At 32.7% G+C, this 16,103-nt stretch overlaps 1 pseudogene; it reads left to right on the top strand.

Moving 5' to 3' along the window:
• LOC134684333 (uncharacterized) overlaps positions 1-15,094 on the top strand; it is a 285,814-nt pseudogene extending 270,720 nt beyond the window's left edge.
• The last annotated feature ends 1,009 nt before the right edge of the window (positions 15,095-16,103 follow it).

Genomic DNA, 16,103 nt, shown 5'->3' with positions numbered 1-16,103 from the left:
ATTTTTCAAGCACAAATTTTGTACAAAAGGTCAGGACATATTATTTATTACCATCTTTATTAAAAATATTCCTAAAAGTATGTAAGTCTATCATGTAGCCTGATTTAACATTTATACAAAGGTCTGATATTCATATGATTTAAATATGCAAGAGAGATCGAGTATATGACATGGTATATGTTGTTTTCTAGGCACTCTACAGTATCCCTTAAAGGCTTTTGATGATGAAGGAGAAGAGATTCAGTTTATTTTAGATGACAATTTTACTGGGTATAAAATGTCAGAACCAATACTGACTGAAGATGGAATGTAAGTCCATACAAATAATAGTAAAATCTACCTGCTCAGGAGAAAGGAGTAGGTCCGGTGAGGTCTGATATCGGGCTCAAATTTCAGGTTCAATTGACGAAAGATTTTGGACACTTTTTAAACACTGAAGTGTCCATTTTAGTTGATTCAATTAGTTGATGTGATAAATTGTTACTGATTTAGTAATTAAAAACACTCTGATTCAAGCTGAAACATAAAAAAATCTATCAAATATGCCAAAAAATGTCACTTTTCAGATGTTTTTTGTTAAAAAAAATGAAAGTGCCTTATTATATGTTATGTATTATCATCAAATACAACTTACATTTCAATATTAAGAATAAACACAGATGTGGCCACTTTCATTTAAGAAGGAAACTGTCTAAAATTTAACTTAAATGCTAAAATTCTGAAGATTTCAGTAATTTAGCATGAATTAATGATGCTAGTACTCTAACTATGTGCATTGTATTGTCAAAAAACGCCCATATTTATGTAGCAGAAGCATTCTTCTTTCCAATAAATAACTAAAAGTTTGCATTTTAACAATTTTGTAAAACTGCTTTATATCCAAAAAGGGGTCTTACTGGACCTACTGCCTTTGCAGGGAAAGATACCATTTGTTTACATCTGTTATCACATTTCAGTCACACTTTTCTCTGTACTTACATTTCCTTTAAGTATTGCATATATATGTCCTAAGCTTCTAACTTGTTTTTATGCACCACCAACAAAAGCGTGGGGATAAGGTTTTCTATCACTTGGTGCATTTGTTCATCTCTTTGTTAATGCACCTATTCCATGTTATATATCAGTTTTAAGTTTTGAACACACACATAAATAATCTGTGTCAGCAATAGATTATGATAACTGTATTTGACAAAACCTTTTAGAATTTTACTCTTTATTTTCCCACTTTATTTTGACCTTATTTATTCCTATGTCACTGATGAGTCTTTTGTACATGCAACCTGTGTCTGGCCTTCAAAATTTTAATCCTTGTATCAATGATTAGTTTATTTTTTATTTTTTTTATAGTCTGTTGTATACACCTTGTAAAGATTGTTACGGAGTAGAATCTATCCCTATCATACTAAAGGAGAACCAATCAGATCCAGACATTCCACCAGCTGACACACTTGTCACAGTGACTATAAATGTTATAGATGTTAATGACCCTCCAGTCATGTTTGTTACACAGCATGGTTGGTCAGTCATGCATTCAGATCCTACTGAAGCCATTCCGGTAATTTTGAATTATATTTGATAAATGTGCAAAAGTCAGATGACCCAAAAATATTCTGAATCTAGATTTCTCCCATACCTTTATTTCGTGTTAAATTAGATAAAAAAAGAATAGATTGATTATCAGTGTTGAAAAACTAAAAATAATTGTTCTTATTTAGTGTGAAGTTTTTTTTCTTACTCAGACAAAATCCATTACCATCTTGAGGTTAAACAGTTGCTTCGCAAATAAAATGTACATGTATGATAGTGAATGAAACTAAATAAACATAGATCTAAACAATAAGAAAGAGAGGAAAAGATTGATTTATATGTCTCAGTTCATAGTCAGAGTTATCTATTTATGTGACATTGGCTTAAATTGACATTTTTTTCAACACTTTTTACATCTTATGTTGTGCATTTGGTTTTATACATTTGTAATTGTTATCTTAAACCAAGAAAGGAAGCAAAAAATTACAAAATTTTGTTTATTTTTTATACTAAAAATTAGATGTTAATAGTATTAATTTTTGATAAATTAATTGTGTTTATGTAGTGAATTTTGAGGGAAATGGTGAACTGAGTATATATAAGTACATCTAAACAACAGGTTTAGAGCAAGGCCATTTTGTGCCACGATTTTTCAGTAGCATGAGTTTGAATTCTGGACAGGGAAGAACAAAAAATTTGCTTCTGCAATTTTACAGATCTCACATTGTTGGGCTGTTATTTAGACAAATTATATATATATATATATATATCATGTTACCGTTGTGCAAATCTTTAGACTGATATAATTTTTTCCTTATCTGCATAGTATCGCCTATTCTAGACGATCCGGTACATAGTAAATTTGCCGGTTGGTCTTTTTTATAGACTTTTATATATATCATGTATATATATAGTAGATTATTAATTTCCTGATCAATGTGAAATGTGTTCAAATTTGGATGGTGTTATTTTTAGGTATATCTGGAACAGATGAATTCATTTAACAAAAAGAAATGGTCTGAGAAGTTTACAGCACTGATTGGTGCCTATGACATTGATAGAAGTGATAGTCTACATATAGAGGTCAATGAACCATCACATGGTAACCACACTCTGACAGAGAAATCTACAGCACCCTTTGATGTACAGCCATGTACAGAAAGTCTGAAGGTAAGAATATATAAACAGATGTAAGTAAATTAAGGAGAGGAGAACATGGTCATATAATTGATTGCCTACTTCAAAAGTTACTGAACGTGGCTCAATGGTTATTGTGCCACTATTTTTAGGCAGTTAAGCTGCCTTATGCGAGCACCCTGGATTTGTGTTCTACCCAATAAATGCTGAAATACGTGCCATTGTTATTATCTAGCTGGATATGATGTTATTTATAACTCATTGGACATTTTTTTCATACTTTTTATTCTGGATTACAAAAAATATGACCAAAAAAACCTTAAATGATCGTCGATTTTCCCAAAAGTTTTGAAGTTACACATAGGAAGTAGAGCACATTAGAAATCCTTATGTATTTTATTATCCCCTGAGCTTTTGGTTAAGATGTCGAAGAACAAATGTATGAAATATTTAATCGCCGAAAATCTCTAAAGACAAGTCGTTTAGATTTCCCAAATTGCAAAAGTCGTAGGAATATTGTTTGTCATCAATACGTAGTCAACTACGTCAGTAGTCTATCAAAATAAGTTCGACTGATCACGCTGTTGGCAGCAATTTTGAATTAGAATACGAAATTTCGTATCTTTTCAATTTGGACGCAGGAGTTAAAATTAGAGGTGGTCCGAGGTCTGCGACCTTCCATTTTTGCAGTCAGACTTTCTACTTGGTTACTAGCTACGCCCGACATGCCCGACGGACCTAAAAAAATAACTTTCCAAACATTTTTACCAAAGTTTTCTAATAAACGATCTAAAACTTATTTTCATTATTACTATCCATGTCAGCGATGTTCAATTTGTTCAACCGCTAGATTAATACAGAAAATCGCCAACAAATAATGTGTAAATCCAAGTAAAATCGTATCTCACTCCATCTGTCAAAAACAACATTGAAAATAAAATGGCTGCCGGGGAAGACAATTAGAATATCGGATCCGATTCTGGAAGCGGATAATGGTAATCCGGGTTTGGCTATCATTTTTTTTAAAAATCCAGACAGGTGACAAAATACATCTATGCATGGTAAATAAATATAAACACTAGAATTGAAAACCAAAAGATATATGTAAAAGAAAGAAAAAGCAGAAAACATTTTGTACACAAATTTAAGTGTCAAAATCCAATACAATGTGACAGCTAGGAACAGTTTATCTAACAATATATATGTTCCTGGTTACAGTATAAATTTTCTTTATCAGTGATAAATGTTAGTAATGCATGTTAGATGCTTTTGAAGTTAAACATATTACTGCAATTTCAAGGGGTATTTTTTTTCTTCTCAATTTTGATGGGTCAGTTAATATAGCTGGAAGTTTCTTATATAAAAAAAAGATGTGGTATGATTGCCAATGAGACAACTGTCCACAAGAGACCAAAACGACATAGACATTAACAACTATAGGTCATCGTACTGCCTTCAACAATGAGCAAAGCCCATACCATTACCACATAGTCAGCTATTAAAGGCCCTGATAAGACAATGATGTGAAACAATTCAAACTAGAAAACTAATAGCCTAAGTTTATATATAAAAAAATAACTATGAAACAAATATGTAACACATAAACAAACGACAACCACTGAATTACAGGCTCCTGACTTGGGACAGGCAAAAATAGTGCAACTATATATATGACACCTGAATGTAAGCAAATCTTATTATATATAGGTGGAGTCCATTGGGCCACTCTACCTCCTCCTGTTTGATAACTTTGAAACAGATATTATCCCCACCCCTCGACCATATACATTCATGTATGAGACTAAATAAATAATCAAATGAAATATCGAGGAAGTATCCAGGGTCACCCCACCCCCTCATGTTTTAGAACTTGGAAACAGTCGAGATCCCCACCCCTAAACCATACTTGTTCATGTATGGGACAATATATAATTAATCAAATGAAACATAGGGGGAGTCCCTGGGGATCACCCCATTCCTCCTGTTTGATAACTTGGTAACGGTCGAGATCCCTATCCCTAAACCATATATCTTCATGTAGTGGTCAATATAACAAATCAAGTGAAATATGTAGAGGGAGTCCCTGGAGATCAACCAAACCCTCCTATTTGAGAACTTGGAAACAGTGGAGATCCCCACCCCTAAACCATATATATTTATGTATGGGACAATATAACTAAGCAAATGAAATATGTAGAAGGAGTCCCTGGAGATTACCCCACCCCTCCTATTTGAGAACTTGGAAACGGTTGAGATCCCCACCCCTAAACCATATATATTTTTATGTATGGGACAATATAACAAACCATATGAAATATAGGTGGAGTTCATGGGGCCACTCTCCCCCTTCCGGTTAGAGAATTTGGAAACAGTTGAGATCACCAATCTTAAACCATATATATTCATGTATGGGACAATATTACAAATTTAAATCAAAGGAATAATGTGGGGGTCCCTAGGGTCACTGTTCATCCTCCTGTTTGAGAACTTGGAAACATTCGAGATCCTCAACCCTAAACCATATTTATTCATGTATGGGACAGTATAACTATTCAAATGAAATATAGGGGTTCCCTGCGGGTCACCCCACCCCTCCTGTTTAAGAACTTGGTAACGGTCAAGATCCCCACCCCTATACCATCTATATTCATGTATGGGACAATATAACAAATCATATGAAATATAGATGGAGTTCGTTGGGCCACTCTACCCCTTCCTGTTTGAGAATAGATCCACAATCTTAAACCATATATATTTATGAATGGGATAATATTACAAATCAAATAAATTATAAGGGGGTCCCTATGGTCACTGTTCACCCTTCTGTTTGAGAACTTGGAAAAATTAGAGATCCTCACCCCTTAACCATATATACTCATGTATGGGACTATATAACAAATCAAATGAAATATAGGGGAAGTCCCTGTGGTCACCATACCCCTCCTGTTTAAGAACTTGGAAACAGTTGGGTCCCCACCTCTAAATAAAATGAAATATAGGGAGAACCCCTGCAGTCACCCCACCCCTCCTGATTGAGAAATAGGAAACAGTCGAGACCCCCACCTTTAAATTAAACCTTATATATTCATGTATGAGAACTGATCAAATGAAATATAGGAAGAGTCCTTAGGGTCACCCTACCAACTCCTGTTTGATAACTTAGTGTACTGTTGAACACAAATTCAGATTTCTTTCCAGGGAAGCAAGTCTATTCATACTTTTACAAGCTCGTACTAAAGTCAATTTGAACTTCTAACAGTCAACCAATACTAACGTTAACGAACTGCAATCATTGTAAACTTGTACCACTGCAGACTCATGACCATGAATAAAATATACTTGATATATGTGTTGCTTTTAAAAACTTTGACAAAATATGAATTATTTGCCTCAATGATTAATTCATTAAATGAACATAAATGTACAATATATGATTGTTTAATGTTTGTTCTTTTTAACAAATCTTTAAAAAACAAATTGAAGCAACAATATTTGTCTTATTATATAAACTTCTGCCAAGTTTGCCTCTGCTTTTTTTTTTACTTAACTGCCTACAGCGCCTTTGGTGCTTTGATTCATCTTACCATTATGTGATCCATTGTTGTAACTTTATGTCACCGTCTCCTGGATGCCTGACATTTGAATTTTAATCATCTCCGGAAAGAACTGCTTAATTTTGAAAGGAATTTAACAGGAATCATTTTTATAACTTTATAACGTTCAACAATTCTGAAAATACATGCAACACTATACCCCAAAAAATTCCTGTCGTTTAATTTTTCTTAATTTTTTTTCATTGATAAACTAGGCCAACCTAAACATCTTGTAAAAATTTTAAAAGATTTGAACCATAGGTTTAAAAGATTTGGCAATTCAAATATGGCATCTTTTACATACTAGTATTGGCCAAAATTGGAAGTTTCTGAAATATGGGTATAGGGTTGAATTTGTAAAATTTTTTTTTAATTTAATCCTAAATTGACAATAGCATAGCTAAAAATGATAGCTGAGGAGAATATTAGTTCACTGATATCCCCTTCTTGTAAGTTTTTTATTCCGGTTAAAAACAATTGCCAGAACTTTAATAGGGGGTATCAGAATTAGCCCCGAAAAGTGATTGATGTGGTTCTAGTATTTGAAGAAGAATTTTTTTTTGAAAAAAAATGTGTCGTTTAATTTTTTCATAAAACTAAGCATTTGAAGTGCTATACTAGTCGGTTGTTCTTGCAAATTTTTTTTAAAATTTAACCGTTAGAATTTTTGGAATTTAAGTTTAAATTAGGCCCCACCCTCAAATTGGTTCATTAAATAAGAGCAAAATCTATTCAAAAAGTACATAATGGCCATAATTTTGTTTGTCTTTTGAACTAGGCCTTAGCTATTTGGCATGTGGATGTATCATCACAGGGTTAAGGGTCTGGCATCATGATGACCTTTGTGTGACCTTCAAATGTGACCTCAAGGTCAACTTTATGGGTGTTTTTCCGTGAAAAACACAACCATGCAGGCCATAACTTCTTTGCCTTTTGACCTATGCCTTACATCTTTGGCATGTGGATGTATCACCATGAGGTGGTGTGCCTTCTTAAAATTTTGACCTTCATATGACCTTGAACTTTGACCTCAAGAACGATATATGTGTTATTTTGGTAAGAAACACTTGTACAGGCCATGACTTTCATGTAGTTATGAATTCATATTTATTTAAAAAATCATATAACAAAAGCTTTAATCGACCATACAACAACATAGACACATTTTATGACATTTCAAGCCATTCAATGCACACGGAAAACATAATGGACATGTAGTCACATAGAATTGTTTGAAAAGGGAATCGTTTCTATTGAAGCGCAGTGTGCGTACTTATATACTCAACAGACAGCGAAGTTAAAACTTTCTAGGAATCAAATAATAGGAGGAGTTATGCCAAATAACTATATATATACCAATAAAGGGACAGACGGACAGGGGTATACAAAATCCCCCCCCCCCAACCGACAATCAGTTGCAGGGGGAACAAAAGGATGTAATTGATTTTTGATTCGAGATACAAGCTGTTGAAATTAAAAGCATGACACACCAAAAGTACATATGATACATAGGCAAAAGCTTTAAAGTTGGCAGAGGCTTTACATGATCAAGATTTCAATTTATTGGTCGTTTGGCCAGATTTCAAAAATATACGATTCAAAACATAACGTCAAAACCATTGGTGCAAAGAATTACGGCTTATGAGAGATGAAACAGAGCTGACTGTGCAAAATCCTTATACTGTTAAATCAAGTTCGTTAAACATAGACCATTTTTTAGTATTTCTGCAGAGGTTTATAAATATGACAATTAGATTCAACTGATTTTTAGTTAAAAGCACGGCAGTTACAAGTTTCACATTATTTTTGGGCCCCTAATTATGATAGAGAGTGATTACTCTATTCGGTAATAATCTTGAATTGAGACTTGAAAATAAACATTTTCACTTGTCACTTGCAATAACATCACACTTTCTTTTTTATATTTATTTCAAAATTGCATTTAATAAAAAAATATCGGAAAGATACACAAACATGACAATGGAACAACAAAAGAAAATAACAAATTTTGCTATCCCTTCGAAATTGAAGTTTGATAAAGCGAAAATAACATGTTCTATTTATATAATACATGTGTAGTTTCAGTTTCAACTATGATTCTAAATATAAGACTTTACTTTCCCTAAAATTGCGGACGGAATAGAAGACACCCGTTTATTTTCTACACATGTCAAGATAAAGGTTGGAAAAAGATACTAGAAAGATAAAGTTTTTTTTAGATGAATTAAGAAAGCAACAATATGTATCCCTCTGGGTATCTTCAAACTTTTTACATGAATATAAATCATTCAATAAAATATTCAATTGCACTTTAAATAATATGACAGCAATTATAAAAACATGAAGTATTCGTAATCTTTTTTTACATTACTACATGTATTACTAAGGCCATAGTGTGTTTTATTTAAAAATACTACTGTTTCGTTTAACAAAAAAAAAGTATGAGAAGTCAATTCAGTTTTGATTTAATCAAGTTGATAAGAAGATCTACGAACATAAGCATTGTGTAATTGTCCAGGGATTCTTATTTATTTGGTTAAAATTTTATTGTCGGAGGGAGCTACCATTTGAGAGGAGGGTATGAGGGGTCATGATCCCGATATCCCGAAATCCCGGCTTAAAAACATGAAATCCCGAGGTGCCGAATTTAGATAAATTTAAATCCCGATATCCGAAAATAGAATTTCGGATCTCGAAAGGGTCAATCCCTAAATCTTAACATTAGAAACTCTAGATCCCGGAGTCCTGATAAAAGTCATATCCACCCTCATTTGAGGAGGGGGGCTTGAATGAAATTTGAAAAAGGCAAGACAGGCTTTGGAACAAACTAAGGCAGGATCAGTAATTTAGAATATCAGATGACAATTCATGAAAACAATTTCAGTAAACTAATGAAAATTACAGGTCCGTAAAGAATGAAAAATAAAAAATGCAGGACAATATACTGATGAGTTCAACTATAAAAATAAAATGCAGGACAAAGTTTTATAAATCCTAGCCCTAACCCCTAAATATCAAATGGTAGCATCCTTAGACATTTTGCACCTTTATTTCATTTTATTTAAGACCTACATGTAGGCATTGCCAAGTAAAAAACGAAAACAGTTATGGTCCCTTCTCTTTCTGTTTCCCTCCTTTTCAAACGTCCTTCTTTTCTTTTGGTAAATTTATTTCACTTTGAAATTTCCCTATTATGTCTCATTGAAGGTTCATGTATTGAAAATGATTAACCTTTAATGATTTTTAAGGATTAAATGAATAACAAAGGTTGTACAGCTGGTCTTAGCAATAATGTAAACATTCTGATCATGATCTTTTAAAAGCTTGCATATTGCACATAATTTTAAAACGCAGAAATGAATCAGACTATGAGTAAGAGTTATCTTTTCTTAGGTGTTCTGTACCCCCTTAACAGTTATTCTTATATATATCTTACAGGTGAACAGCCTACCTTGTGGTAACTTTAGCTATACATTACCTTATGCTGGGATGAATATGTCATGGATTTATTACACCATCAGTTATGACCAAGCTATGTTGTTTTCTGGTGATGATGAAATCAAAATATATATCAACGATACCCATAATGCTACATCAAATGTTGTTACCATTAAATTTATCATCATGGAGTCACCTTGCAATAATGAAGGAATTTGTGAAGGTAATTATATTTATAGATGATTGATACCACTGGACGTAAAACAAACAACAATTGATCAATTATAGGGAGAGGCAATTTTTTACCAGATGTATAAAATTTATCAGTATATCTTGTTTCATTCAAAATGAAAAATAATGCTAAGTCTTTAATAAAGTTCTTAACAGAAATGTTGTATCAGTATTTAAAACTACTTATTCTAGAAAAGATAAAGTTAGACTAGATAGGTAAGAGTTTAATGCTTATTGAAAATAGAGTTCATGTCATTATACCCCCGCTTTAAAAAAGGGGGGTATACTGTTTTACCTCTGTCTGTCCGTCAGTCCGTCCGTCCGTCCGTCAGTCAGTCCGTCCCATGAATATTTTTCGTCGCATTTTTCTCAGGAACTACAATACAAGGATTTCTGAAATTTGGTTTCAGGGTTTATCTAAGTCAGCTATACCGTGTGATGCGTTTTCAGATTGATCACTTGACAACTTCCTGTTTACCGAACACTTGTATGATTTTACACATGATAGCCAAGTTGAAAATTTTCGTCGCATTTTTCTCAGGAACTACAATACAAGGATTTCTGAAATTTGGTTTCAGGGTTTATCTAAGTCAGCTATACCGTGTGATGCGTTTTCAGATTGATCACTTGACAACTTCCTGTTTACCGAACACTTGTATGATTTTACACATGATAGCCAAGTTGAAAATTTTCGTCGCATTTTTCTCAGGAACTACAATACAAGGATTTCTGAAATTTGGTTTCAGGGTTTATCTAAGTCAGCTATACCGTGTGATGAGTTTTCAGATTGATCACTTGACAACTTCTTGTTTACTGAACACTTGTATGATTTTACACATGAAAGCCAAGTTGAAAATTTTAGTCACACTTTTCTCAGGAACTACAATATAAGGATTTCTGAAATTTGGTTTCAGGATTTATATAAGTCAGCTATACCGTGTGATGCGTTTTCAGATTCATCACTCGACAACTTCCTGTTTACCGAACACTTGCATATTTTTACACTATTTATATTATCCACTTGCGGCGAGGGTATCATCAGTGAGCAGTAGCTCGCAGTTTCACTTGTTATATATACATACAAAGAAACTGAGGTATAGAATACAGATGTATTATAGAATATCTTTTATTCTGTTTTAGGTAAGAATGACAGTTCATTCCCACTGTATCCCTGTCAGGATATACACAGAGCTGAGGACTTTGACAAGTACTACAGATGTATATGTAAACCAGGGTACACAGGAATACACTGTGAAACTGACATAGACGAGTGTGAGACCTCTCCCTGTACTGAGCCCCATGTATGTTACAACCAAGTCAATGGATACAAATGTGCATGTCCGCAGGATGATCCTAAATGTGACTTTAAACCATGGATAGTAGCTGTTGGTGTGGTGGGAGGATTGATGTTCTTGTTTATAATACTGGCAGCTCTCTACAGACGTAAAGTCAAAAAGAGGTATGTGATCTTACATGAATTTATAGTCTTTCTGGTGAATGAAAGGTTTCTCTAAATAAATCATTTGTAAGATAAGATAAAAAAAAAATTATTAACCAATCATGGTGCCCAAAATTTGAGCTATACAATCAAATGAATGAATTACAAAATAAAGCACAGAAAATGATTAGAATGATTAAAGTACATTTAGACAACAAAAAACAAAAACAACACATGAATACACATTTACACTAATTAACCTGATATAAACCAAGTTATTGACAAAACATAGTTGTTATTGGTGCCACTGTGACCTGGAGAAATAACATAATTCTTTATAGTACTAGGTCTATGGGAGACAACTCCTGATCAATTTTATTTCCTATATATATATATCTATATTTTTCTTCTATTTATTTCTTTTTTTTTTTAAAAACAATATTTTCTATAATTTTCTTTCGTTCTTTAAAAAGGGAGTGCAATAAATTAGATAAGTTTGAAGTTACAAACAAATCTTCAGATGAAAGAATCCAAACAAATTTCATTTCATCAGATAATCTTGAAAAATTTTTGAATTTGGAATTTAAATTAGATAGATGTTGAGATCGAGTATCTTTTAGAACAGGACATTTTAAAAGAAAATGTAGTTCGTCTTCAACTGTATGATTGTATTCTTATGTATATGTATATTGTAATGATTTGAAAAATGCTACATGAGAGTTTTGTTTAAAATGGAGGGAAATTAAAAAATTCTGAGAAAAGTTGTTTTTAGGGATACCTTTATAGTATAGTTCAAATGAAAAGAAGTGGATTTGGAATGATTGCCAATGTGACATTTATTCACGAGTGACTAAATGAAGTGGTAGTTAGCATTTATAGGCAACAGCATTTATAGGCAACCATATTGCCTTCAAAAATTGCAAAAAAAACATACTGTATTGTGGGCTGTAAAAGGCCCCATCATGAAAAAATGATGACAACCACTCTACTACAACCTCTTGATTTTGGGACAGGGGTACATGTAGAATGTGGTTGGGTTAATAAACATGTTTTTGTGAGCACACAACTCTCCCCTTATCTAGGACAGTGGTGTATTGGATTTTATTCTAAGATAATTACAATGTAACAATATTGAAGCTTTTGTTTATTTCATGCAGTAAATAAATTTTATGTATTGTGTTTCAGTGGGCATTTTAGATGGATAGAGAAGCACATCTTAAAGAGAAAAATCAACGATTCCCTGACATCACTAAGATCTGAATCCTCAGAGGCCAGTATGGGAGATATCAATTTTGGAAGCCTTGTTTTTACTGATGGTAATTATTACCAATGAGTATATAGATATTTGTGGTTTGTTGCCAGCAATAGTAATATTGGATAAGTTTTTTCAAAAGTGGAGAAATACATGATATGGTAATCTTCTTAACATACAAATGTCTTTCAGATGGTCATTCACATAAGCTTTGATTTTGACAATATATGTTGAAATAATAAAAGTATCTTTTCTTGGCTTCAACAACTGCAAGAACAATATATTGGATAAACATTCCTTTTAAAATTTTCTCAACAACAAAAATTTTGACTTGACATCATTTAGAACCATATCCAGGAAATGTTCAATTCAACCTATGTTGGAGATTTAAATGAATGTTCTCAGCAAGTTCAGTTTTTCTTATTGAAAAAAATGACAGCCCAAAAGTGAATGTCTGAAAGAAAGTTCTATTTTTTTTAACTGATTCAATCCTGTTAAATAACATTCTTACATCTGTAACAGGTAAACAATGATGTACATTATGATTCTAATATAGGAAAATTGGTGAATCAGATAAGCTGTACTGTATCATGTTATTTTCTGTTTAATCTGTAATAGATTTATCTTAGAGGAATGAAGAAACGTTAAAAATTTACACTTTTTGTTTGTATCTTTTTATAGGTAAAACTGGACCTTTTGACAGCGATGCCAATGAATCATCTGTTGACAAGGTAAAAAAAAAAAAAAGGAATTTGTAAAGAATAAGATTAGGTTGAAATCAGTTAGATAGTTAAGCAACAGTAAACAGAAAATCATAAATAAAATGTTGAGGTCAATTTCTGGGCTATATGGTTTATTCATTAGTAGATCAGGAAGACTGATAGGGAGGATTTTGAAAATGTTAAAGGAAACTTACTCATATTTGTATCATGTTAATAATGATGGTGATGGATGGCTATTTAAAATCCAAAATTAAATTCAATGCAGTCAGAACAAGAAACTGTACATGTAATATGCATATATGATCAGTATTAACCTCTGCTTTTTACTTGACCAAAATGATGAGCCAGATTTTTAAAAAGAAACAAAACAAAGTCCTAAAGAGAAATTTCAAAAGAAAACATGCACAAGACACTGCAATGAAAGATTGTTGGGCAACAGAAAGTTCACATGGAACGTTGGTTGAAATCAGGTGCTATATAATTGTAAGCAGTTTTTGCTCCACCAGTCGCACATAGGGTGTTGCTTATTATAACTACTTGGTGATATGATACTTTTGATGATGTCACAATTGAAGACTGGGTCATTACAACAACAACTAAAATAATCTGTCATCAAATTTTAGATCTCTGGGAATAAAGGTATTAATCATTGGAAATTTTGTTGAATGTATGCACTATGCTATAACCAACATAGGCCACCATTTTCCAATGAGCTAATGTTATTTGTATATTAAAGATTATTTTGTTTTGATTTTACTGATACTGATACTACAAAGTTTTTTCTTTCAGGGTTTAATTTTATTCCCAGAAAAAGATGGCAAAGCAGAGCCCCAAAAAGGATGGAGTCGACCATTTGTATCAGAGTTTCCTCTTTTTAACAACGCATCAGTCAGTCCAGAGCCACAACAACCAAATGCTAAACCAGTATTTAAGCCAAAATCTCTGGAACCAACTGAATCTGACACAGTTGAAGGTTTAACAACTGTTTCTGTTCTCAAAAAGGGACGTGCACCAGATTCTCAAGGGAGAAACAGGAAGCCAGCTCAACTAGAAAATATTGTTCATCCGGAAAAGTCCAGCAAAGAAGGCAGAGAGAAGAGAAAGTGGAGAAAGGATGCCCAAGAGGATTATCCTGAAAACTGGGTCATTCCTTCACTTGCAACAGCATTTGCCATGCCAGATCCATTGAAAGGCTCTAACCGTCCACCAAAGTTTAAGCCAAAAATACCGAAATCAAATGATTTAAAGAACTGGACACCAGAGTTCACATCACACAGGACTGCAGATTCCTCTGGTCAAGAAATAGATCTGGAGATGACAACTTCAGAGAGACCAGCATCAGGTCAGAGACCAAAGTCACCATACCGAGTGACGGAACAAAATGAATCATCAACTGATGACCCAGTTCCCTACAGTCTTTATCCTGATACTAAGACACCAATGCTGTGATTGAATTGACTTGAAAACTGATTTATGTCAAATTTATAGTAATTGATTATTTTGTTATTTTATTCTTCTGTCCATTATTTTGTGATTTTATTCTTCTGTTCATTTTAGACTGTGATACAGTTACTTCTAGTTTTGTTTAAGTAATTGCAAAATTTACATATCCTTTTATTTTGTTATTTTGTGTTAATGAGTCCATAGACATTAAAGAATCTGCGTTTGAAGACGTATTTAACAAACAATTAAGTAATAGTTAACAATGGCTGAAACTATATTGTTTTATTTCTTTACTTGGTGAAAAAAAGCTAACAGTTGACCAATCTTGTCTTTCATTATTTTGTATTTTATTTTCTTCAGTATTCAGTTATTATACAACTTTTGCTTGATATGTTTATTAAATTAAAAACTAAATGATATAATGATGAAATAAAATAAAAGTAGCATTTCATTGTCTTTATAATTATTTATCGAGAATTTAAACCAATTTGAAGGAATCCTTCATAAGGTCTGAATTTATTGTTCTAACATTTATTTCATAAAACTTGGGTATCATTTAAATTCATAAACAGATATAATAAGATTTGGTATGAGTGCCAATGAGACAACTCCCCACCCAAGTCACCATTTGTAAAAAGTAAGTAAACCGTTATATGTTAAAGTACAGCCTTTAATCATGGTTTATTACTTTCTGATCACATGAGATCACCTGAGGTATGTACCATATACTGTGGATTCATTATTATTCGCTGGATACCAAATTTTTGTGGCTTTCCTTGATACTGGTAAACCACGAATTAAAATGTTCAATGAATTACAAATTTTCTATAGGCTTTGTATCCAATGTATGGCAAAACCACAAAATCAAATATCCACGAAAATGCGAGTTTTCCTCAATCCACAAAAATTAATACCCACAAAAATAAATGAATCCACAGTTATCGATGTATTGGTTTGTATTTGTGTATTTTACATGATAAAAACAATTGTTTTCTTTTTCTCACCAGTAAACATGTAGATACCTTGATAATTTGGGATCAAACTTGTCAACGTTAGTTAATTTCTTATGAGCTGTCTAGATCATAAAATTTATTGACGGGTTAATGTATTTGACATCAGAAAGCCATGATATGCAATCTTATTAGCAGCTAGGCAGAGAGAAACAGACAGTGGGATGACCGATAGTTTTGGGATATATGTTGCTCAATCTTTAGTTATCTGTGTTATTTTGTTATTGTTGTAATCGTCTTTTCCTGATTATTATTTTGGACATTGGTTTGTCTGTTTTTTTATTGGACTACATGATTTCTGATTGCCTGTTG

This window comes from Mytilus trossulus, chromosome 9 (assembly GCF_036588685.1).
Source record: "Mytilus trossulus isolate FHL-02 chromosome 9, PNRI_Mtr1.1.1.hap1, whole genome shotgun sequence".
Taxonomy (NCBI): domain Eukaryota; kingdom Metazoa; phylum Mollusca; class Bivalvia; order Mytilida; family Mytilidae; genus Mytilus; species Mytilus trossulus.
The sequence above is the reverse complement of the archived record's forward strand: the minus strand, read 5'-3'. Positions and strand labels throughout refer to the sequence as shown.